The sequence below is a fragment of the Erythrolamprus reginae genome, chromosome 3 (genome assembly GCF_031021105.1).
Source record: "Erythrolamprus reginae isolate rEryReg1 chromosome 3, rEryReg1.hap1, whole genome shotgun sequence".
Lineage (NCBI taxonomy): Eukaryota > Metazoa > Chordata > Lepidosauria > Squamata > Dipsadidae > Erythrolamprus > Erythrolamprus reginae.
The window spans coordinates 80,408,823-80,436,207 of record NC_091952.1 but is presented as its reverse complement, the minus strand read 5'-3'; the positions used below and the strand labels follow the sequence as shown (position 1 = coordinate 80,436,207).

The window sequence follows — 27,385 nt, the reverse complement described above, 5'->3', positions numbered from 1 at the left end:
AGCACACAAAGGTCAAAGTCAGCAAAGCAGGCACGAAACACAACAATCAGATAATCCTCCACAATGGCCAAACCCACAGGCTGCTATTTATAGCAGCCTCACTAATTACCACATTCCCACCCAACCACAGGTGGCCTCATTTTCTTTGATAAGAATCTCTCAGTTGTTGCTGCCTATGCATCGCTCTCCGCATGCGTGGCTGTATCATTAACTCTTGTTCCGGATCCAAAGAGGAGCTAGATAATAGATCTCCTTCTGAGCTGTCTGCCACACTCTCCTCCCTGTCACTCATGTCTTCTTGGTCAGAGGAGCCTTCATCAACAGATTCCACCGGGAGCAAAACAGGCCTGCAGCATGTGGATGTCTCCCCCACATCCACAGTCCTTGGGGCAGGAGCTGGGCCAGAGCTAACCACAACATCTAGAAACATGAATCGTCACATTTTTAAAAAGCGTGAATATGATATTGAAATATGACATTGAAATAAAAGTTATCTTATTTGCATGTTCCTGATAGATACAGGACTGCTAATCATTTGTCAATACTAGTAGATGCCTAGGTAACCTAGTTAAGATATCCAATTTTCAATTAATCAAATTCTAAGGAAGATTAGTGAAATAGAAAAATATAGCTAGATCACAGAAATGTAAAAGTAAAGATTTTATCTTGTAGCAGTTTCTGGATTTTATTCCATTTCCCCTTGATTACTATGCAAATAATAAAGCAACCTTGCTTTTCAGAATAACTTTTCCATATTTTTAATCAAAATCCTGGAGAAAATAGTCACGCATATGTGTGCTTATTACACTGGAGGGTCAGTCTAAATGTGTTGTTATTTTATTGGCAGACCGAAATACATGAATATAATTCATGGTTTTCTTTTTCCAGTATGGCAGTGAGCCAGTCTGATTACATCTACTTTCGACTAAGTGGCCTATACTATTTATTTTTAGTTATTCTATTTTAAAAGTCTTTCCCTATTTCATCTACTTTCAGGGTGTTTTTTTTTAAAAAAAATCATGGATTCATCTGCTGCAGTTCACATTATTAGTGCTTCCTGCATAATTTATAAACCTTTCCCATCTGGAAAAGTGGTAACTTGACAAATTTCCAGGATATTGTAAGAGGTTCCTTCACTATAAAACTGACATTTATAATATAATTTATTTATTATTTGTGTTATCTTTGCCACTTGCATCAATAATAATATGAACTTGAGAAGTATTCTTAAACTTAAAATTTGGCTTTATTATTGCTGTTTAAAATCATTTTTATATTTTATATTAATATTTATGTGTTTACAGTTTAACATAATGCAAGGTCTATTTTTATTTATCATAGAAGATTTAATGACTAATGTCTGTTTCTAATCTCATGTTTTCATCTGTTTTGGGAGAAACTGAATTGGCTAGATGGATGTAAGGATGATCTAAGACAGTGCTTCCCAATCTTGGCAATTTGAAGATATTTGGACTTCAACTCCCAGAATTCCCCTGGGGAATTCTGACAGTTGAAGTCCAGATATCTTCAAGTTGCCAAGGTTGGGAATCACTGGTCTAAAATATAGAGATGAGAAAAATATGTGAACCATTTAGAACTCCCTATAATCCTGTAATATTATAACATAAACTGTATGGAGAACTTCATGGGTAGTCTTGACTTACAACCATTCATTTAGTGACCATTCAGAGTTACAACAGCACTGAAAAAAGTGATGTATGACTGATTTTCATACTGCCTTTGTAGCATCCTCATGATCATGTGATCAAAAGTCATATGATTAGCAATTGACTCCTATTTTTGATGTCAATATCTCGGGCTCATGTTACCTTTTGTGACTTTTTGGGACTTAATTGTGGTTGTAAGTTGAGGAATACCCATAATAGACAAAGAGAATTTTGGGCAAATTTTTCCATCTTTGGATGGCTTTTCCTCTTCTTCTATTTGAAAAAAGCTCTCCTGCCCACCTAAGGGTTAATCTTGAGCTTTGTTTCTTCACCTGAAGCACAGCTCACCAGCTCCTCAGCTGTGTTTGGAGCTCTATCAAAGTAGTGAGCATACACAGAAGTGGAAATGTACAATGAGACACGTACATGTGAGTGGAGTGCGCACACAACATCATGATGCGAACCGGTGGTGAAGGTGACCCACCCCTGATCTTCATATGTTATCTTTGAAAGTAGAAATCCTCCGGAGATTAAGCAAATCCCCTTAGTACCAGTGGAAAAGCAAATCAAATGTAGACATAATTTGAATATCTGCAGCTTTCTCTGAATAATAAAATTAACAAAATACCAGATCTGTTGAGAAGGACACAATGACATATTGCTTAGAAAGTTTTTTTTGACAAGGTTCCATTTGTTTTGCCATTCTGTAGAAACTATAACCTGAAAATTGTAAATATTTAGTGAGGTATTTGAATAGAATGAAGACTTCCTATCTAAATCCTAAAGAAATTACAAATATCCTCAGTCTTAATCTCTGTCTAAAACAGTGCTTGCCCACCTTGGCAACTTTTAAATATTTTGGATTTCAACTCCCAGAATTCCCTAGTCAGCAACAGGAATTCTGGGAGTTGAAGTCCAAAACTGGTAACGGACTTTCTTATCATGCTAGATAGAGATTTACTTGAATTACTGTTTCAGTTACGTTTGAATAACTTTATCGTTATGCTACTTAAAAGAAAAAAGTTATATAATGCCATCCATAGAAAGTTTGTACAGATCTTACTGTGTGAGTTCTTTTTTTAACATAATTCAGTCTTCACTGTTCAAATTGTTTGTTCTTGAAGATACCCAAGGTCATTCATAATTCAGTCAGGATATTTACTTAAGTAGCATTATTTTTAAAGAAATGTAGCAATTGTGAATTCATGTTCATCTGCATTACTAATCATAATTCTAATGAACGAATAGATGCACCCTTTCTCACACTTCACCTTGAAGTACAATTAGTTCTGCTAACTTCTACATGCTTGGAAAGTTTATTAAAATGTGTACAGATTATTGACAGATGATATGTTTTAAAACATAGATTACATGATAAAAATTAGCCTTGCCCAACTCTAGGTCATCTTGAATTAATTCAATTAAATGTAAAAGCTGTTTCTCATGCAGCCTCTGATCATATTCTTTTCTCTTGATTTTCTTTTATTTTAGCAGAAATTCAAAATACAGTGATACCTTGTCTTACAAACTTAATTGGTTCTGGGATGAGGTTCTTAAGGTGAAAAGTTTGTAAGATGAAACAATGTTTCCCATAGGAATCAATGGAAAAGTGATTAATGTGTGCAAGCCCAAAATTCACCCCTTTTGCCAGCCGAAGCGCCCGTTTTTGCACTGCTGGGATTCCCCTGAGGTTCCCCTCCATGGGAACCCTCACCTCTGGACTTCTGTGTTTTTGCGATGCTGCAGGGGAATCCCAGCATCGCAAAAATGAGCACTTTGCTGGCAACAGAAGTCTGGAGGTGGGGTTCCCCAGCGAAGAGAGCATCAGTGAAATCGCAGCATCGCAAAAACACCGAAGTCCTCGAAACCCCACCTCCGGACCTCTGTGTTTTTGTGATGCTGCGATTTCGCTGAGGCTCCCCTTGCTGGGAAACCCCACCTCCGGACTTCCGTTGCCAGCAAAGCGCCCGTTTTTGAGCTGCTGGGATTCCCCTGCTGGGATTTCCCTGCAGCATTGCAAAACCACGGAACTCCAGAGGTGGGGTTTCCCATGGAGGGGAGCCTCAGGGGAATCCCAGCAGCGCAAAAACGGGTGCTTCATGGCGGCGGTGGGTTTGTAAGGTGAAAAGGTGGGTTTGTATCTCAAAAAGTTTATATGACAAGGCGTTTGTAAGATGAGGTATCACTGTACCTATTTAGATGGAAAGGGTGGGGGAGAAAGAGAGAGAAAGAAATAGAACATTTGTTTGCCTCATGCTTGTAATTCTCAGGACTTTGAAGCAAGCTTATGAAAGCTAAGGTGACTTTTTTATTCTTTTGCAAATGTACTTGGAGGAAAACCACAGGATCCTTCCTTACCTGGGGAAAGGAAATGCTTTCATGAATTCATTTTGTGAACTTCTGTTTCTCCTCTGGGCAGCTTTAAAACCTGTCAAGAAAGCATAGAGAAAGGCATAAGAAATTTAGTTGTCTTCAACTTGATATTAACCAACAGGGGAGAAACTGGAATGATCATGCTCTGCTGGAATTCTTGGTTGGAGGGAAAATAAACCTGAATATAATCAAAGAATTGCTTGGATTTTAAGAAGGTGAATTTAATAAACTTAGAGTAGTATTCTAAGGATGGCAAAGGAAACTAATGGAAAAAGAAGAGCAAACACCAAAAGGATAATTTTGGTGATGGGAAAAATAAGGGAAGATACCAGAAGATGCAAATAGGACTTCATTAAAAAGAAAAAAAAGATTCATTTTAAAAACCTAGAAATATGCCTCTGTCGTAGATTAGTATTGTAGATAAGCTATAGGTAGTCCTCATGTTATGTCTTGATTTTGATTTCACATACAAATTATCACCACAATTGAAGCCAAAATACATGTTGCTAATTGAGAAATTTGTTAAGTGAGTTTTGCTCCATTTTACAACTTTTTCATATTTGTTAAGTGAAATCTTGCAGTTGTTAAACTAGTAACACCGTTGTTAAGCGGATGTGACTTACCCATTGATTTTGCTTCTCGGACAGTTGCAAAAGGAGATCACATGACTCCAAGACACTGCAACCGTCATAAATGGGAGTCAGTTGTCAAGCAACTGAATGTAAATCATGTGACCACGGGAATGGGATAACAATCATAAGTATGAAAAACAGTCATAAGTCACTTTTTTTCACTGCCACTGTAACTTGGAATGGTCACTAAATGAACTTTTGTCGAGGACTACCTGTACACATTTGCTATGAAAATTCACATTTATTCAAGGTGAAGCAGATAACAGCAGACAAGGAATGCAAACCAAAATAAAGTCTCTACAAGAAATTTGCCTGACTTGTTTTGCTTTCAATAGAACCACATAAAAGAACAGTAAGCTAAAATAACCAAGAAAGCTTAAGGAAAGCTTTGCAACATCTGTGCACATTTATCAAGGAGGGAATTTAAACATCTTGAGCATTTGGCCTTGCCTGCAATCTGTTTATTTACAATCCTGGCTTGTTAATTGACTTAAGACTTTGTATCTCTCTTGACTTGACATAGTAAATCTTTGGCTTGGCCTTGGACTTGGAATTCACCTTTGTGCAGCTAAGTTCTTATCTGCAAGTAATTCCTGTTTTCCTGCTTTAGCCTTTTTACTCCACTGTCTCCTGCTTTGCTTTCAGGGATTCATAGCAGCAATCCTCCCTTTGTCAGTGTTTCTGCCTCCCTCCTGAAGTGGGGCTAAGAAACAGTGTTGCAGATCATTAAAAATTGAGAATAAAAAGGCGGCCTCTGAAAGGATATTGCGCCAGATGCGGAGTAAGAACACGGACACCAAAGCTGGATTTAAAATGGGTCACTTTATTAATTAGCATAAAACTTAATGAATTAATTAATTAAGCAAACAATTAACTTGGAACTGCAGAGGCCAGTAAAAACACTTTGGGGTGGAAATGATACAAAGTAACATTCCATGGCAGCTATGGGCTGATCCAGGTGAAGGGGCCACACCCTCACCTGTATCCTGCTCATGCTATGCATTGGGGGAGGCTCACTGTCCAATCCCCATCCGATTATTGGATAGGGCGAGTCCCAAGGGCACCACCTCTCCAATCGTTCAGGCCGGTCAGACACCATGAGCTCCTGGCGAGAGTCTTCCCATCATCTTCAAAGATGCCCAAAGGAGAACACACAGTTGCTACCATCTCCCAATTTCCGCCCCTAACCTGCCTACCCCTAACCTGCCTACCCCAGTGACCAAAGGGAAGCCAATTAACCAGATCAGGAACTACCAGCGCAACACCCCCTAATCAGTCCGCCCTGTTCCTCAGTATGGAATAGGCGAGAAAATGATCAGAAGCTAAGACACCTTGATTGCCAAAATTTCCTATTCACCTCCCTTAGGGCGACCCTTGTAAAGCACACTGAAAGATAAGGAGGGCTGGTGGATGTTCACCTCTCCAGATGCCAAGGGAAAAGGAGGCCCAGCTATGGCACAGCCCTATATAAAGCGCTTGCCCAGGCCCTCCCCTGGTGACATCATAGGCCTGCGCCTGCTGCACAAGCCTGGGCTGAAATCTCGTGAATTCTCATGACATTTCGGTCCTCCAAGATGGCAGCTACGCCAGCGCTGTGTTCCCTGGCTCCAGCACAAAATCCCAGCCAGCAGGTGAGTCGGACGGCAGGCTGTTGTATGGAAATTGGACAAGATCCGTTTTCTTTTTGCCCATGGAACAGGATATGGATATGGAGTGACACGATAAAGCTATAAAAATGTAAAGTTCATTTGAGTCAACACACACATACATATGCACACGCGCGCACACACACGCGCATAACAGCAATGGCTCATGTCAACATTTCCTAGTCATACTACAGATAATTACAAGAATTTGATACATATTTATTTTACAGAAGATAACATTGAAAAGGCACTGCACAGTCTAAAACCGTCTCTACCTATTGAACCTGATGGACTACATGTGCCTACTTCTTAAAAATGTTTTCCATTACCATAGCAGAATCACTTAGCATAATCTATGGAATAGCTTTCATAACCTGCTCCTTACCAAACGTATGGTCATTAGCCGTGGTCATCCCTATCTTCAAAAGGGAAGACTCCCAGCCTAGTTGAAAATTAGAGACCAATCTCTTTATGTCACCTGCAAAGTCATGGAATCAATCAATAACCAATTAATTACCCTCCTCTTAGAGACAGACAACCTACTCTTTATTTGTACCTATTTCATGTATTAATAAACATGTTTATACCAGTACCTATTATCTGTTATCTAACACCAGTACCTATATCATTTTGTTTGACAAAATTAATTGAACAAAAATGAAATAAAAAACGAACAAAACAAAAGCAAAATAAATAAGGCAAGGTTTGTACAAAATTGGGAGGACATTCTAATGATCTAAAATACATCGATAGGGTAAAAATAATGACAAAAAGTATGGCTTCACAAATGATGGGACAATTGGATTAGTGTCAGAATATTACTACCACAATAAAAGATAAGTTAGAAATTAACTATATTTTCAATATCTTTTCATCTCTTTTCTATCATAAACTGATAAAGGTTGTGAGAATAATCATAATGAAAATATGAAAACCTACCAAATTATGACTTAAAAGGAAATCAATTTTGATGACTTTTCTTGGCAAGAATTTTCTGGGTAGATTATGTCGCTTATTTGCTTTCTTCCACCATATATTTATTTGTGGGTAAGAGAATAGTCCTTGTGCTGTGTTACTGTTACAGACAATAATTCCAAGAGGTGGGGGGGTGGGGTGGGAGTGTCATATAGCTTTATTAGGTGATGCCAACAAAGCTGGTATTTCTTTTAACCTATTTTATCCTCTGTGGAGATATTGCTTTCTGGTTTGATGTGTTGCATTCCCTGCTTTTGAAGCATTTTAGTACTTGAGAAGTTGCAGCTGCTCTCCTGGAAAGATCTATCACCAAAAGGCCTAAACTAACTCTGAATGTTTTCATTGACTTTTCTGATCTACCAACTTGAGTTAAAAGCATCATTTTATTTTGCTGTCATTCCATTTCACTTTTATGAAAAAAATTCAAGACATATAAACTCCCCTAGGTGACAGTTCTCGCATGATGCTGTCACTCTAAGCTAGACCATATTGAATTCTGTCATTGAATGAGAGACAAAATGAAATGCATTGAGCTGTAAAATTTGACTTCTTGTTCTTTTTTATCAGTATCATATCAGGCTATTAGTAGCTATAACTTCAAAAGCAGCACATTTTACTCTTTCAATGTGCTGCAGCTAAACTATCTGAGCCATAAATAAAGCACATCACGTTTTTACATTGTGTATAACAGCACTGTATTTTATTAGACGTGGAGGTGATATATCTAAATATCATTGATTTTTTTTTTAAAAAAAGAATCATTAGTATGAACTATAAACTATTTTTTTTAAAAATTCAAACTTAATTGCTTTCTTTCTATTGTCTTTTTCACAGCTAAATTATTTTGGGTCAAAGCATTTTCAGTTCATTCATATTTTGGGATATAGATTTAAAAGATCTCCTCCCCTGCCTTCATTATAAACTATATAGTAGCCTAAACTAACATTAAATTCATATAAAACATGAAAAAACATCTTTTTCCTACCTTGATTCCATGACCCCACAGGCATTGAACTCTCAAAGGGGAGGAATAATTGCATTACTGTATTGCTCTTTTTATTGTTTGATGTATGATGCAAAGTTGAAGTTGACTGTAGAGGCAGCTGTTCATCTTTCTTCTTGATTGAGGAGAAGTGAAAGGAAAAATAAATAGCAAATAAAAATAAAAGATTCAGACTGAGATCATGACTATTTGAAACAACTTTAGTGATAAGAGCCAAAAAATTATTTCATGACTAGGGTTGATATCAATTGGAGTAATTTAATTTCCATGTGGGAGTTTTTATGTAGAAAAGGAAAAACCAGTTTTATTGTATTAATGAAGTCAGTGTTATTTTGTGTTAACAAACCAAGGAAAGTTTATTTTCCCACCTTCTGTAGCTAATCTTGTTTTTTTCCCCCTTACTGTTGGTTTGACTATATGAAATGTAATAATAAAATCAGCCTATCAGCATAGGACTTCCAAAACGGGTGCAAGAACATTTAGGAGTCTTCTTCAGTTTCTAAACTGCCTGTCTAAACATTTGACAAAGATAGTGTTTTTTGAAGAATACTATCACTCCCTGAGTGATAAGCTGCTGTAAGGAGCTGGTATTTGGAAGTAGATGCACAAACTTGACAGGGATTTTAACATCTAGCAATAGTTAGCCTATCCTTAACAGTTTAAAAACCTGGCATCATCTTCTCCTCCTTGCTGATATAATGTAGGTTCTGCCTGGCATTTTCTTTTAATAAAGTCCTGTTTCATCCAGATTAAATATTTTATGGAGCAAGTAACCACCTTTCCCAATGATCTCCTTGACATTTCTGAAAATTCCCTTTCCCACATCCACTTCACATTGTCTCGGCGCTCACTTTCAGGTTATGAAGGTTTTAATGAGTCTTAAGATAAAGGAAGTAGAGCTTATTCCATAAATTGCAACTAATGTGTCCTTAGCAGTCCCTTTTTAAAATGTCTTTTGATCCACCTCCTTTATTCTTTATTTTTTAAAGACTCAAGGTGTCCTATTTTCCCATAATAACAACCATATGACGTGAATTAGGCTGGGAGAGTTTGGTCCAAATTCATCCAGCTAGCTTTCATGCCTTAAATGGTACTATAACTCAGCCGCCCAAATTCTAGCCTGGGACTTTAACCACTAGATCAACTTGTCTCTTCACCAGCGTCCTGATACAAGTCACAGAACAAACTCAAGAGTTTTCTTGGGTCAGCATTAAGCTAAGCACGCAAATTGTTGATGCTGATCTTTGATCTATATGCTCCCTAGTTTTCCATCACTTTTCTTGTCTTCTTGCTCATTATCATGGATTGCATAGATACTGAACTTTTCACATGCTCCATGGATTTTTCTTCGTGCTCAGTAATTGTTCCGATTGTGAAATGAATCATGCCATAGGAACATGCTGAGATTGATACTTCTTCCCTCTTTATTTTCTTCACTATCTCCATCTTTGTTTGCATTGTGATTGATTGGCACTTCTTCACCCTACACCCTCCCCCATTAGGTTGTAGTTAATTATAGATGTCTGCAGTTGCTATACACCACACAACTAAACAGTGAGCAATACTTGTGTGGATCTGTGAATGCTAGGTGAGTAGAAATTGGTAGAAGGCTGGAAAATATTAGTTTCTGTGGCACCACATACTGTAGATAGTGGCACACTGGAAATTAACCCTTTCCTGGCTTCTTCCGACTTCCAGGTCCTTCTAGCTTGGAGTTGCAGATGGGTTTGTTTCTCCTGGTGAAAGTTCACAGCTCAAAAGTTTGTAAATAAAGTAATATCTACATAGAATAAATCATTTGTAGATTGCATTTACTATCATCCATTGAAAATAATCAGTATTCAATAGATTGCAAACTGAATGAAATGCAGCAACATGATGGAATTATTGTTCTACCTTATTGTTGTGTATATTTATTTTACAGGTACCCTGTTTTCCCCAAAATAAGACATCCCCTGATAATTGTTGTGGTTGGCTCTGGCCCAGCTCCTGCCCCAGGGAATGGGGAGGTGGATGCAGGGGAAAATTCAACATGTCACAGGCCTGTGTTATTGCCGACAGAATCAGTTCAGAGTTTAGTTTCCTAGGACGAAGAAGAAGGTGGGAGTGACTCAGCAGAGGGGGTCTTGGCACACAGCCCAGGCAGTCAATCTTCCTTATCTTCCCTTGATTCAGATGATGACATTTTGGACCCACGCAAGTGCAGAATTATGCGTAGAAGAGACCAAGTAAGAACATATTACAGGAAATAAGGGAGGCCACCTGTATTTGGGTGGGGCTCCAGTAATTAGAGCTGCTGCTATAAATAGCAGCATGTGGGTTTGGCCGTTGTGGAAGAATATCTGATCGGAGTTCGTCAGGAATCCTGTGTCTTCTGGACTTTGTTGCTTTTTCACCCCTTGGAAAACAAAGCAGAGCAGCATGTGTATGTGTGTGTGTGTCTCACTTCGTTGGAAGAAGAAGGAGTGTGAAGTTTCTTCACAGCTGCTAGCTAAGTACTTAATGACTGCTTAAGGGAAACTGTACAGACTACCTGGTTGTTTTGGGACGAGTGCTCTTTGCCATACAAAAAGAGTGCTTCGTTTATTTTGCATTTTGTGATAAAGAACATTGTTTTGAATTTTCAAACGTGTGTGTGTCTGAAATTGGTATCCTTGAATTTTCGGGAGGCTCCTATCAGAGAGCCTGGCAGAACAATAATAAGCCCAATTGGGCTTTTGAATTCATGACAATAAGGCCAAGCACTTATTTCAGGGTTAAAAAATATATATAAGATGGTCTTATTTTGGAGAAAACATGGTATGTGCTGATAGTTTCTGAGCTCATGACAAGAACATGCCTTCGCTGACAGACTATTAAGTTCTGTAGCATTAGGCACAAAATAGAGATGAATACTGGCTATGGTCCAGAAAATGTGTGGCTGAGCTCCAAAGTGCTTTTCTAAAGAAGATAAAATGTATGGTTTCTCTTGAAGTTGTATAAATCAGATCTCTGCTATTAAACTGGCTTCCTTGTTCCTTGACAAATGTTGATGCTTCTAGTACTCCTAGTCTTCATAGCTTTCATAGTCAGATCATTATGGAAGTCCTGAATTTCAGATAGCCATTCCTGTGTCTCACAATAGGGGAAATAAATACAAGACAGGAAACAATATAAATGTAATCTTTTTCTCTTTGGATCCTTTTGTAGATTGCACTTTTCTTCTTCAGTCTTTGCATTTCAGATCTAGGTTTTGGTTCAGAATATTTATCCCTTGAAGGGTATCTGGGGAAGAAGAAATTGAGAGAAAGACACACACACCCCTTTTTTTTTGAGTAACAGGAGCAGAATCTCATAAGAATCCAGGAGCTAATCTAAAGTTTATTTCTACAATTGGTCCATTAACTGCCCAGATATTTTGCAACTTTCAGGAATGTTTTATATCAATTTGTCTGAAAGTCTGGTCTTCACATTATGGTGCTTATGTTGCTTGAAATATTTGTGAGATGATTTCTGCTTGCAATGTTGGCCATGCACGGGGTTAACTATGCCATTGCACTTCTATGTTATGTGGAGAAGTATTATGTGCCTTAGAGTTGGCATTTGACAGCTTCCTGCAATGTGCTAGTGTCACTGCACTTCCATAGCATCGCTGTCTCCACTTTCCGAAGCTGTTAAAATCATGAGCTGTGGTCATCTTCACTTTTGTTAGTGTCAGAATGCTGAGGACATATAGGAACACTAACTGTAAAAACAGCATGCAATCAGGACTTTCTTGTGTTTTCTTTTGACCGGTGCTTTATTCTTTGAATGGAAGAGAAAGATGGACACATTCTGAATGTTGCCTACTAGCAATATCATGGGGAGGATGCTGAAATCTAGAGACTTAAGGGTTAACAACTGGGCTCCCACAAATAAACTGATATAAGATGCCTAAGAGTGAAGAGGTTTCTGAACTGGTACAAAACTTACATGTGCGGGTGTCTTATTATTGATTACAAATGCTAGGTAATAGAAGTATTAAATTATCACAGACAACTCTTAGAGATGAATGCCATTTCAAGTGACACTGGTGGAAATTGGAATGCAAAATTTTTTTACCATTAGTTGTGTTCAATGAAATGCTATAAAATGTGGATTTTTAAAATCACAATATATACAGTATATGTCAAATATAGGTTGCTTGAATGTTTCCCTTAATCTAGTTTGATTAACTGCTTCCAGTGCATGTGTTCCCTTGGGAACATTTCTATCTTATTATCTCAAATTCTCTTTCGATAAAGTTTTTATTAGCTTTTCCTAATCCCCAAATAATTATTCAATACAAGAACTATTTGTAGAGACAATCGTGTCAAAGGAAAAAGAATCCTATTAAATTCTTCATTGCTGTAATGTCCTATTTTTTGCAGGATGACCTTCATGTTGTATGTGCTTATCTACTTGGGAGACTAGATATTGAGGAAGATAGGTCTGGTGTATGCTGACAGATTACATGCTTTACACATGCAAGGTGCCTGATTTAGTCTGTAGTTCTTTTAAAGTGTGATCTCAGATGCCAAGGGTTGGACTGTCACTACCATTCAAAGAAGAGTATGCAAGAACAGAAAACAAAGTTCTTCAATTAGCATAAGGCAATTTTTTATGCCATACATTCCATTTATAAGGAATGTAGAATAAGTAAGCAACACAGTTATCTGATTATCCACAGGCAAATGATTGCAGTAGTTGTTCAATAAACATTGATTAGCTTGAACAAAATTCTGAAGATACAGATACTACTCGACTTACAATAATTCATTTAGTGACCGTTCAAAATTACAACGTCATTGAAAATCATGACTTATGACTCTCATAGCATGTTCACATGGTCAAAATTAAGTTGTTTGGCAACTGGTTCATATTTAGGACTGTTGCTGAGGGTCAGGTGATCCCCTTTTGTGACTTTCTGATAAGCATAATCAGTGGGGAAGCCAAATTTACTTAATATCTGGGTTTCTAACTTATCAACTGCAGTGATTCACTTAACAGATGTGGCAAGGAAGATCGTAAAGTGGGGAAAAAATCACTTAGCAAATGTCTCACTTGTTAGTACAATGTACAAAACAATTGGGTTTGCAATTTATAAACAAGCTAACAATGGATGATTGTATGTACTGAAGTACTATAGCAGTGATGGTGAATCTTTTTTTCTTCGGGTGCCGAAAGAGCATGCACATGCACTGTTGTACATGCACAAATGCCCACACCCATGGTTCAATGCCTGAGGAGAGCAGAAATAGCTTTCCCTGCCCCTCCGGGGGCCCTCTGAAGGCCAGAAATGGCCTGTTTCCCAACTTCTGGTGGGCCCAGTAGGCTCGTGTTTCGCCAAAGGGTTCCCTGGAGCTGGAGGAGGGTAAACATGCCCTCCTCCATCCCCTGGAGGTTCTCTGGAAGCCATAAATGCCCTTCCAGAGACCCTGTGCAAGCCAAAAATCAGCTGTCCGACACACACATGCATGTTGGAGCTGAGCTAGGACAATGGCTTGTGTGCCAGCAGATATGGCTCTGTGTGCCATTGGTTCGCCATCACTGTACTATAGCTTTAAGGGGTAGTGTTGCAAATTGCCATTAGAGGGAGCCAGAAAGCATGATTCTCTCTCTGCTCTCTCTGTTCTTTCTGTTGATTCATTGTGATTGATGTAGTAAGCTCTGTGATAGTTTGATGGATTTGTAAGCTGTAATGTATGTCTGATATGTAAGACAGAGACAGGCTTGTAATATTTTTATTGCATTAAGAGATATTGACTAATTTGAATGTGAATGATCGGACTTTTTAACTTGACTGTGCTATTTCTAAAGTAAACACTATTTTATACACTTTAATGCATGTACACTCTTCTATGACTGAATACAGTGATACCTTGTCTTATGAACTTAATTGGTTCCAGGACGAGGTAAAAAGTTAGTAAAACTAAACAATGTTTCCCATAGGAATCAGTGGAAAAGTGATTAATGCGTGCCAGCCCAAAATTCACCCTTTTTGCCAGCTGAAGCGCCCGTTTTCGTGCTGCTGGGATTCCCCTGCAGCATCGCAAAAACGCAGAAGTCTGGAAGTGGGGTTTCCCATGGAGGGGAGCCTCAGGGGAATCCCACCAGCGCAAAAACGGGCGCTTCGCTGGCAACGGAAGTCCGGAAGCGGGGCATACCAGCGGCGGTGGCGGGTTCGTAAGGTGAGAATAGTTTGGAAGAAGAGGGGAAAAAATCTTAAACCCCGGGTTCGTATCTCAAAAGGTTCGTATGACGAGGGGTTCGTAAGACGAGGTATTACTGTGTTTACTCATATCTCCTGGATATCTGCTGGAATCTCACATTTTCCTCTGTGCTTGTTCTTGATAACTCAAGGGTTCTGCATACTTCTTAACATCACTTAACAGAAATTTTGGGCTCAATTGTTGTAAGTTGAAGACTATTTGTACAAGTAGAATTGATGAAATTCAGACTCTTGTATAAGAAAATTCTTGCATTATTCAAGAAGATTGATAGACAGGTCCCTAAATTCTAGATTCAAGTTTTCCAGCCTTTCCTTGATTGAATATATGACCTTATATATACCAAATGTGTATTCTACCAGGACTGAAATTATAAGTGGCTGTTTGGTGGCATTTAGCATAGGTTAGTTTTTAATTGTACTGTATACAGTACTGTGTTTGTATGTTTACTCTGTTCTGCACCATCCGCAATTTGGGACAGATTACAAAAATTGTATAAATTAATGATCACTGAAGTACAATGAAGGGTTTACATAGTATTGTAAAACCCTAAAAAGTCACTTGTAGAGCTGTGATACTAACAATATTAGAGTGGAAAAGGTTGCTTTTCTAGTTGAAGGCGTGCACATTTTTTTTCTTGGAGGCAGTATCTTGGATATTTTATTCCTGTGGTGTTTGCCAGATCATTATTTATTATTTATTTTATTAATGGGATTTGTATGCCACCCTCTCCAAGGACTTATGTTGATTTCACAGGACAGATTTTGGTTCCTTTTTATAAGCCCCCCTCTTTTTATTTTTAATAAAAATAACTTAAATAATTCTAATTATTTATTCAACAAATACAGCATTATATATATGTGTGTGTGTGTGTGTGTGTGTGTGTGTGTGTGTGTGTGTGTGTGTGTATGGTGAGACAATAATCTGATGGCTTAAACTATACAATTGGTAGCCTTGCCAGAATTCTGTTACTTTGCTGGCATTATAGTTTCTTGAATGGTTATTAAAGGATGGTGAAAATAAAAATTTGCAAGAACACTTGTATTTGGCATAGTATCCTTGTTTGAAAGCATGATGCTTAACATTATAGGAAACTGATGACTGTTCTTTATGTGAAGGAGGAAAGCTCTTTAAAGAGAAATAGATCATGACTGACTTGTTCTCCAACTTCTATTCCCAAGGGGATTCTGTTGTAGGCTTTCACCCGCCTAAAGAACGAAGCTTAAATTACTTAAGGGACTACTTAGCTGCCGCTGGTGCAATTAAATTAATGTAGAGAGGGTTTTGATTTATTTCTGTAGATGGTTTGTGGGGTGTTTTTTTTTCTAGGTCAGTAATACTTATATGAAAGAGAAGAGAACAGGAATTAAATGTTAGTTTAAAAACATTTTTAATCCTCCTTTCAGCATCCTTGGTTTTTTTTTAAAGGTAGAAAGGTATATTGTAAGAAAACTACTATCACTGCAAATAGCTAATAAACAATTGGATGAATAAATATTTGATGTTTATTCATTAGAGATTGGCATCAGTTCTTCCAACTTTTAAGATACATGTAAATGTAATACAAAAATTGAGATACATAAAACAATGCTCATCCCTTTAGGCTATTGTTGCGCATTAACAAACATAGTCATAATTATTATCAATTCTATTTCAAAGAAAAAGACATCCTGATTTACAGAATAATAATTTACAGAATATTTTTAAAAGAACAAAAAAAACCCCCTGTGTTTTAGTCAAGCTCATCTGGAGCCACATTTAAAGCATTCTAAGAAAGAATGGGAATCTTGAAATAATGTGTCAATACTTAGCTTCAGAATAGGATATTGAGCAGTTATTTTATCACATGACCCACTAAATTATTACACTTCTCCACTAAATTGGGAATGATTATATACACAATCTAAATGAGCACTTTTAAAATATACATATTTAAACTAATTCTGGCTTCTTTCATCCTTGTTTTGTGCGGCATTTCTTCTTTTGGTATGATTTCCTTGAATTCAGAAGCAGCTGCTAAAGATATACTGTATTTTCAATTTCTGACAAAATATTATTTCAGTTATTTTTAATATTTTTTCAAGTTCACAATTGATAGTTATTCTTAAGTTTTATCTGCCTGTGAAATTGAAACAGGCATAACTTGCTCAGGTCTTCATAAAATTTTAACATCGTTAAAATTATTAAATTATTAAATGAAATCCCATTAAATTATTAAATAATTTCTGTTCATTTCCAATTGTCATATCTTACTTCCTGATGCTGAAATTCCTAGGTCTCTACCTAGAAATGTTAATACATCTTTCAGTAATAACATTAAAACAAGGAAACAGACACATTTATTAGTTTCTTTAATTTATGTAAGAATGCATTCACCAGGCAATTCAAGTCAGAAAATCATACAACCTCAACTTATGCATGGCTCGCTTAATAACCATAGTGATTCATTTAACGGGAACCCCTTTTACAGTAGTTTTGTAATCTGTAAAAGATGTAGCTGAGTCCCAGCAGTGCCGTGTTCATGAATCCGCACATTGTTTTGAACCCCAAAATAAACGCTTGTGGGGATGTCCTATTATTTTGGGGCGTGTGGAGCAAGACGGGGCTCTCTTGCCATCTTACCTGATTTCCAGATCAATCTCCCTTAACCAGAGGAAATGGCGGGGACCGGCTGTACATATGTTTAAATATTTGGGGGAGGGGTTTTTTTGAGAGGAAGGTTTTATTTTCACAAGAGGGCTTATTTGCAGGGAAATACTGTAATATTTTAAGCAATTATGTGTCTCAAGTCTTTGGAGAGTGGTGGCATACAAATCTAATTAATAATAATAATAATAATAATAATAATAATAATAATAATAATATAATTAATAATAATAATAATAATAGTTAGACGATCCAAAGTGCAGACTCTGTAAAGAAACAGATGAAACAATCGATCACATACTCAGCTGCTGCAAAAAGATTGCACAGACTGACTACAAGAATAGACATGATGCTGTGGCACAGATGATCCACTGGAACTTTTGCCGGAACTACCATTTACCAGTGGCAAAGAACTGGTGGGATCATAAGCCCGAAAAAGTGGTGGAAAATGAGCAAGCAAAACTACTGTGGGACTTCCGACTTCAGACTGACCGAATTCTGAAGCATAACACACCAGACATTGTGATCGTGGAGAAAAAGAAAGTATGGATCATCGACATCGCAATCCCAGTAGACAGCAGAATTGAGGAGAAGCAGCTAGAGAAATTAGTGAAATACGAAGATCTAAAAATCGAGCTGCAACGACTCTGGCATAAGCCCGTGAAAGTGGTCCCAGTGGTACTTGGCACGCTGGGCGCAGTACCAAAGTATCTCAGCGGGCATTTGAAAACCATCAGAATTGACAAAATCTCCATCTGTCAATTGCAAAAGGCCGCTTCACTGGGATCGGCAAACATAATTCGCCGCTACATCACGCAGTCCTAGGTGCTTGGGAAGCGCCCGAATGGTAATGAAATACGAAATCCAGCATAGTGATCTCGTTTGCTGTGTTGTACTGACATAATAATGATAATGATAATGATAATAATGATAATAAAAATAAAATAATAATAATAATAATAATAATAATAGTTACAGTGTTAATAATACTTGTTATTAGCCAAGCTGTTTCCCAATGGATTTGTCTACTTTCCATACATATTATAATGCTGTTATAACATGTATCCAGTCCCCTCCCTGAAGGGGAAGAAGAGATGTCATGTGTTGGCATCCTCAGACATCTGTAGCTCACCATTAGGGACCAAAGACACTACCTCATCCTTCTCTCATGATCAACACCATTAAGGGATTTCAGATATCAGACTCAGTCAGCCCTTGCCACCAGCCAGTTGGGCACAGGCAGTAGTGGGGGGTAGAAAAAGAGGATAGGAATACAATCTCCCACCTTCCCTCATTCCACACAATCTATGTGTTTCTGTGAAGTGTAATTGGATGGTGTTGTGGCACTGAAGTAGCGACAAATTGTAGTCCCCCAGGAACCAGGGATTCCAGTATTATCTAGATTCACTCATTTGAGGTACCTTTGTTGGCAAAGTTTGGCCATTTGATGCAGCATTTTGTTCAATGTTATAAAGTATCACAGGCAAAAGTTTTAGTAGAATGTAGATGTGAAGAAGAAAAAAATAAAGAAAAATATTGGCCTGTTTTCAAAGAAAAGAGAAAGAATTGAATTATTCTGATGTTGCTCTTATTACGTATCATTGTGAATGCTATAAATGGCTTATTAATTGATACATTAGATAGTTAAATAATAACTGTATATATAATCAACAATTAGATTCCACTGAATGCCTACAGACACTAGCATAAAGGTCTGAGCAAAAAAATGATTAAAGAGGAAGCAAAACATATCATTTAAATCATAGCAGGAGGATTAACTAGACAAAAAAGGATAATGATTGCAGTTGATTACTATAGCAGAAAGAACACTTAGGAAATTCACATTAGGACCCTGATAATTGAAAGTATTTAAAAATAAACACAACCTCTGTTTTTCATTGATTAGAAAGGTCACTGGCAAACTAAAGTGCTAGGATTCATTTTCTATCCAAACTCACTGCAGCAAATACTTAGAGATGATGTACCGTAAGTAAGTTCACCCATTTATTCTGAGTGATTCCTTTTGTGAAACAGAGTCAAATTGTAATTTTAAGGGCATGGTGTTTCAGATCAGTTTTCTCAAAAGAAGAAAAACTTTGTATTTATACTTGGTTGTTTATATTTTTGAACATAAGAAGAGCCATGCTGAATCAGGCCAAAGTCCATCGAGTCCAGTATTTTGTGTCACACAGTGGCCCACCAATTATACAGGGGGATCTTGAGCAGAAGAAGAAGGCAAAACCCTCCCTTTCCCTTGACCCCCAGAAAATAGTACCCAGGCTGCTTTGCCCTGTTAAAATCTTCTGTACAGGTTATGGGATCATATATACAGTATATACTTATTCTTTACAACTTAATTGGAAAAAAAAGGGTTAAATGGACTCAGAATTCTTGTTTGCCTGTCTGTCCTCTGGCAGGATAATGCTCTGAACACTGAACAGAAGGAGACTGAATTATATATGATGGGAGAGGCTTGCTTAAGTTTGGAATGAAAAAAAATGGGTTGGGGCTTGGTACGGGGAAGAGAAACATTCTGAGTGATTGAAGGGAACCTCAGAATACAAGTACTCCTTGTACAATAAATAGTTGGATAATAGTTTGGGATGATGATGACTGTCTCATTCTAAACCCCTCATTTCTGGTCCTGTGACTGAATGTGTAGCACATCCAGAATTCCCAATACCCAACAGTTGAAATTAGAAAGAAATTAGAAACATACAAAGACACACAACATGATGTTTGGTTCATAGAAGGAAATAAGATTTTCTTTATGTCTACTGCTGATAGAGGGCTTGCAATTTTTAAGAAGCCATGTTTTCCCTAATTTGTTTTTTCCTAGCAGCTGCTATTGTATAGTTCATAGTTTGTTCTCTTGGCATAATTTCACAACTGATACAAGTTTTTACTGTTATGGACGTTGTTGACATGTATTATATTTATGTTTTTCCTTGGTTTAGAGTTCAGCATGTATTCTGAAACATGAGAAGACATATCCCCCCCCCCCAGTTCAGAGCTCGAATACAACACAGAACATGGATATAACTCACCACTTCTCAACCTGTGGGTTACGACCCTTTTGGGGGTTGAACCACCCTTTCACAAGGATCACCTAAGACTATCGAGAAACACATATTTCTGATGATCTTAGGAACTGAGACACTGCTCCTCTATCTATCTCCAGATGGGTCCACCCACAAGTAAATAGACTAATGCACAAAAACCCTGCTCTATGGAAACCTACGGCACTACACATGCATCACCATCTTATTTTTGCCTCTTTTTTTGCAATTAAAATAAATAAATAAATAAATAAATAAATATTGGCACTGTGCATGCAAGGCATATGTGCACCCACAAGGAATGGCCATGCAGTGAACCAGCAGTGATATAACCGATCCCTGGATTTCCTAATAATTTTATTATTTTATGGTTGGGGATCACCACAACAAAAGGGTTGCGGCATTAGGAAATTGAGAACCATTACTATAACCAATTTCAAATGCAAGTAAAAATTGAGTGGTTTTCTCCTTGTTCTCAATATTTCTATTTATACTTCAGGGGTTCAATAAAGATCTGAATGATCTTCTTAATTAGAAAAGAATATTGTTAATATATACTTTCAATTAGAACTCTGCTTATCCAAATATATGTGAACATCCTAATTTTTTCTACAGGATTCATCTAATTTAGCCCATTTTATTGTTTGAATATAAATTAATGGTGTGGATTTTTTAAATTTAACCATGGAATTGAAATACTTATCCTGTCACAGCTGATGTTGCCTGGTTTTCTTCAAAATGGTTTGAGACTTTCCTAGGCTTATGAATTATCTACTTGTACTTGATTGTAGTTGGGCTATTAAAAATTGTTCCAATTTTAGACCCATTGTTTTTTTCTATACCTTTATGATGTGTATTTACTATCCTAATAATAATTTATAATAAATTTTATTAATTCTTGTCATAATTAATAATACTTATATATAATTACTGTTTAGTATAAAAAGAATATTCATTAGCTACCTCAATGTCTAAAATATTTGATGAAGTCATAAAATTACTGAAAAATCATTTTCACCTTTACTATCAGTCACTGCAGAGTAGTGATGGTGAAGCTTTTTTTCTCGGGTGCCAAAAGAGCATGGTTGTGTGCTATCATGCATGCACGAATGCCCACACCCATAATTCAATGCCTGGGTAGGGCAAAAACAGCTTCTTCTGCCCCCCGGAGACCCTCTGGAGGCTGGAAATGGCCTGTTTCCTAACTTCTGGTGGACCCAGTAGGCTTGTGTTTTGCCTTCCCTAGGCTCCCCCATCCTCCCAGAGGCTCTCTGGAAACAAAAAATGCCATCCCAGAGCCTCTGTGGGAGCCAAAAATCAGTTGGCTGGCATGCACATGCACGTTGGAGCTGAGCTAGGGCAACAGCTCACGTGCCAGCAGATATGGCTCTGCATGCCACCTGTAGCACCCGTGCCATAGGTTCGCCATCACTGCTATAGAGATTTAAATTTCATAGATGAGTTCAGTTGTTTAACCTTAACCTCGGTTTATGTGTAGAAGATAGATCTAAATAAGCACTATGCTATAAAGTGCAAGTATACAATATAAATCTATAATAGGTTGAATTATGAAATGAATGAATAAATGTAATTAGAATAATATCACTAGAAATTGACCTACTTAATGCACAGTATGCCTGCGAATTCTCTCGGTATGCAAATTTTGCATGCAAATTTTGAATTAGTAGGCTGTATTCTCAGGAAGGAGTGGATGCAGTCAGTTTTGTTGCAAAAATAAAAATAAAGGCAAATATGTGGAGACACAAATATGTGAAAAAAGTCAGCAATTAAAAAAATACAGTATTTGAAGTTGAGGGCTCAGGTGGGATTTACAGAAAGAAAATTATGCCCTCATCTTGTTTTCATATCAAAGGCTTCAGTATTGCTCCTATAAATAGTGGGAAGGGATGCACATTACGTGTTGGCATGGATATTGCCAAGTAACCTGTGAAGCATACTATTTCTTTTTCTATGGAATCTCAGCAAAATCTCCATAAGGAACAGAAACATACTGACACCAATATATTGCCCAGAGTGTTTTATTTCAGTGCTGTCTAAATTACAAAATAATGAGATTATTTTTATTTTCAAAAGGTAAATCTTTTTATAGGTTATCTTTTGTATTTTAATTATTGTTCCTGTCTTACAAAGAAAGGAAGCTTAGAAAATATTTTTTAATGAGCAGAAATTTAAATTTAGCAATACCTATGGCATTCCACCTGATTTGAATTACTTAGAATAGAGGTTCTCTGATTTATCTTCATTCTCAGTTATCTACTGTATCTATTGAAGATAGATTGTATCTTCAACTCATCTCTTAAATGTTAGTGATGACTTTTAAAACATTTCCTGTTTAAACAAAACATCTCCAATGCATGGCTATATAGTTACTTTGGACTAGAACTTCACTCCAAGGCATAAAATCGTCTCTGACACTTCCATGTGCAAATCTAGCTGGGGACCCTAAATCACTCTTTAAATAACACTATTTTCCTCCCTCCCAGAGACAATTGAAATTCATTTCTTTGAACATACTCTTTATTTTAGAATGATATCTGTGTGCATATATAATACATTATATCTCTCTCTGGCTCTTTCTATCCTTTAAATGTTTTTAACATCAACAAAAAGATGTGTATCGCATTAAAGTAGGCTATTTTGGATTAGAAAGAAAAGGATGGAAATTATATCTTAGAATAATGATAATGTCCATGGTTTTTTTTTTACTCAGTTGGTTTAGCTGGTTTTAGTGAAGAGTGTTGAGATGATACTGTAGTTCAGAACTAACCATAGAATATTCGCAGGAGTGGATTATTTGGACCCATATTCATCCGATTCTGACTCAGGAATGGGACAGAAATGGCATTGGTTGCTCTGGTTGATAAACTGTGACATGGATAGACATGGATAGTGGTTTTATATTTTTCAAAGTCCTTCAAAACCATTGTCCTTCTGGGCTGGTGGTAGGATTTGTGCTTTGAAAGTTTGGCAATATTTCTTCTCCTTCCTTAATAGTTGCTTCCAGTTAGTACAGTAGCGGATTGCTACCGGTATGGATAAGGATGCTGCACTGGTAGCAAAAATTGAGCGCAGCTTTTTATCTCCTGCATGCGTGCATGTTCATCTGAGCAAAATACTGCTTCTGCGCCTGCACGGAAGCAAAAAAAATCACAAAAATCTCGTGCATGTGCGTCTTCTCGTGAGATTTTGCTTCCTGTGCATGCGCAGAAGCAAAACCTCTCGCGGACACATGTGCGCGCACGCTGGAGAAATGAAATTGTGCACACAGCGCACTGGGAGAAGTGGGAGCGGCAACCCCTGTCTGAATTAGTGGTGGCTATTGCGGGGAGGTTGGGTAGGGGGAAATCACAGTGCTTGCTCCCTTGTACAGTACTATATGGTTCATTTCTTTCCCTCTTGTTATATAAGTTCTATATGAACTGGGAAGAGATCCAGGGGTTTGGAATCTGGGATCATATATAAGTTAATGGTATCTAAGTATAATCACACTCCAGGACATGCCAAAAACATTTATGAAGTCCTGTCTAGAAGCTTGTCTTTTATTTATGTCAATTTATTTTGTAATAAATTGCTAATTTGTGAGCTATCTAGAATTCTGGGGTTGGTGTGGGATGCAAATTTGATTAATAAAATAAAATAAATTAGCATTCAACCAACATATCAGCCCTATTTGATATAGAAAGAAGAATATTGCTGCTTAGAAGAAATGAGGATACTTGGGGGTTTCCATTGTGAGAAAATAAATATTAGGTTTTGGTTGTAAGCTGTCAGTTGTAGTTGTTTCCAGAGCTTTCTGTTTTGCATTTTCTCCTAATACAATTTTTATTATTATTATTTTATTCATAGACAATTTGAATACAGTGTATTGTCAGGGTATGCCATTTACAAAGTGTACTGTCAGGGTATTCCATTTACAAAAGGAGAACAAAGAAAAGATAGCAAAAAAAATATTAACACTTATACTAACAATAGTAATAATGTAACTGAATAGTTTTGGTTAAATTTCTTTACAATTGTTAGATATATTGGCATAGTTATAGTTATAAATTGTGTTTATATTTAATTCATACATAATCTTTCTTCATCTAATTTCTACCTCTTATCTCTAACTGTTCATAAAATTATTCCGTATCAAGTAATATTCTGTGTTTTCTTTATCTTTTATTTTTAAAGTCAGTCTGTCCATCTCAGCACAATCTTAAGATTTTCTGAATTACATCCTCATCTGGTGGGATATTTCCATTTTTCTAGTATTTGGCAAATATAATCCTTGCTGCTATCAGTATATACAAAACTAAATATGCAGTCCCTTTATCATAACCCCTCCGGCATTATGCCCAACAGGAATACTATTGGTTTCAGATCTATATGTTGCTTAATCATCTTTTCCAATCAGGCATTTATTTATTTATTTATTTTGTCCAATACAAATGGAAAGTTAAAAAGAATAAAAACATGTAGTAGTAAATATCAGGGAAGGGATAGAAGAAGAGATATGAGAATAGAATACATCAATGAAGAGTAGAGGAAGGATATATGATTGGGAGAAAAGATATATAAAATATAGGAGAGACAATTGGACAGGGGACGGAAGGCACACTAGTGAACTTATGCTCGCCCCTTACTGACCTCTAAGGAATCTGGAGAAGTCAACTGTGGAAAGTCTAAGGGAAAAATGTTGGGGGTTGGGGGTTGACACCACGGAGTCTGGTAATGAGTTCTATGCTTCAACAACTCGATTGCTAAAATCATATTTTTTACAGTCAAGTTTGGAGCGGTTGATATTAAGTTTGTACCTGTTGCGTGCTCTTGTATTATTGCGGTTGAAGCTGAAGTAGTTGTTGACAGGCAGGATGTTGCAGCATATGATCATGTATTTTCTTCCAATATTTTCTTGCTTTCATACAGGCCCACCACGTATGATAGTATCTCTTAATACAAATATTGTGCCATCATTTCAAATAATAGTTAACCTGCAATATGCAATGTGAAGACTTTCCAGCACTCACCATTTCTCAGGTTCTGTCCTTATTCATAAAACTTTGACAAATATACTTGACTCACAAATGAAGATTTCATGCCACAGTTATTTTTTTATTATTATTATTTTAATATTATTCTAGTCTCTGCTTCTGAAGAGTCTGGTTAACAACTAAGTACTCAGGTTCCCATATACAGAAACATTTCTAATCCAAAAACACTCCCAGATTAAGGACTCAATGGATTAAATATAATCTTAAATTATATAGATTAATATTGATATTTTAAACTTAAATATATTAAGAGCGTACAGAGATATTATCTTGGCCTTGGGAGGGATAGAGGGGTGGGTGGGTGCGTATACACATTGTATTTTATCCTTGCATGCTTGTACACAGATGCAGGTATAAGGATGTGTGTGGGGTGTGTGCATCTCTCTCTCTCTCCCTCCCTCCCACTCCCCCTCTGTGTGTGTGTGTGTGTGTGTGTATGTGTGTGTGTGTGTGTGAGAGAGAGAGAGAGAGAGGCTTTGTTTAAATGTCTCCTGCTGCCCCTTTGATAATAGGAATGACAGTAGGAAACGAAAACTAAAGGAACCTATTGAAAGAAGCATTTTGCCACTGTTGTAATTTTGAATTTAAGAGCATTTGTAGCCCAAGGTCTCGAGGAAAACGCAGTTCTTCTGTTGGACTCCTGTTGCTTTTCCAGCAAAGAAAGACATTCTGTAATGTTGAAAAGACAGCTGGATGCCGAAATGAAAATAATTTCTTGACTGAAACATTAGATTGCAAAAAAGTAAAATAGTGATTTTACTTGCCTCTGAAACATGTTCTCAGGGTACTTGACTAGAAGAGCCCATTGGCGAATAAAACATATTCTATAATTTTAAGGTCTTATAGATCAATTTATTAATTCAGTTCTGTATTCAGTCCTGTATTTCCTTAAACATTTTTGAATTCCTAACAGTCCTTGAATGCAATGTTGTTATTACAAGTATGCAGCAAAAACTATTGTTGTAAATAGCTGCTTCTGAGTGAAAGAAGTAGGTACAGATGGAAAAATACTGAATGTATTTACACACTATGAATGTTTAATGCACTTTTGTACAAGCCAACATTGCAATTTGTATCTTGCCTGTGATAAATAAAAACTGTCTACTTGGCAAACTCCATAGTGTCATCCCCAAACCCCCAACACTTTACCCTTAGATTATCTACGGTTGACCTATCCAGATTCCTAAGAGGTCAGTAAGGGGTGAGTACAAGTGCACTAGAGTGCCTTCCGTCCCCTGTCCTATTGCTCTCCTCTATCTCCTATACCTTTCTTCTATTCCTATATCTCTTCTTCTGTTCTTTCATTGATATGTTCTATTACTATACTGTACCTATGATCCCACTATATAGAATGCTGGTGAGACCACATTTGGAATACTGTGTTCAGTTCTGGAGACCTCACCTACAAAAAGATATTGACAAAATTGAACGCGTCCAAAGACGGGCTACAAGAATGGTGGAAGGTCTTAAGCATAAAACGTATCAGGAAAGACTTAATGAACTCAATCTGTATAGTCTGGAGGACAGAAGGAAAAGGGGGGACATGATCGAAACATTTAAATATATTAAAGGGTTAAATAAGGTCCAGGAGGGAAGTGTTTTTAATAGGAAAGTGAACACAAGAACAAGGGGACACAATCTGAAGTTAGTTGGGGGAAAGATCAAAAGCAACATGAGAAAATATTATTTTACTGAAAGAGTAGTAGATCCTTGGAACAAACTTTCAGCAGACGTGGTTGGTAAATCCACAGTAACTGAATTTAAACATGCCTGGGATAAACATATATCCATCCTAAGATAAAATACGGAAAATGGTGTAGGGGCAGACTAGATGGACCATGAGGTCTTTTTCTGCCGTCAGACTTCTATGTTTCTATGTTTCTACTTTCTTTTCTATTCTTTCTTAGATATATTTTACTATGAGTATCTCCTCTATAACCTTCATCATGTATTTTACTATGTGTATACAGATATATACCCACTAAAACCCTCATTGTGTATTGGACAAAATAAATAAATAAATATTTTCTTTACACACTACCAGCCTTTCAGCGCAGGGTGATTAAGAAATGGCCACAATACAAGCCTGGATATGTTTCACAC

General features: G+C 37.1%; 1 protein-coding gene across 10 annotated transcripts in view; it reads left to right on the top strand.

The window, feature by feature from the left end:
* Positions 1 to 27,385, top strand: part of DAB1 (DAB adaptor protein 1) — a 283,159-nt gene that overhangs the window by 118,776 nt on the left and 136,998 nt on the right. The gene's annotated exons all lie outside the window — the stretch shown is intronic.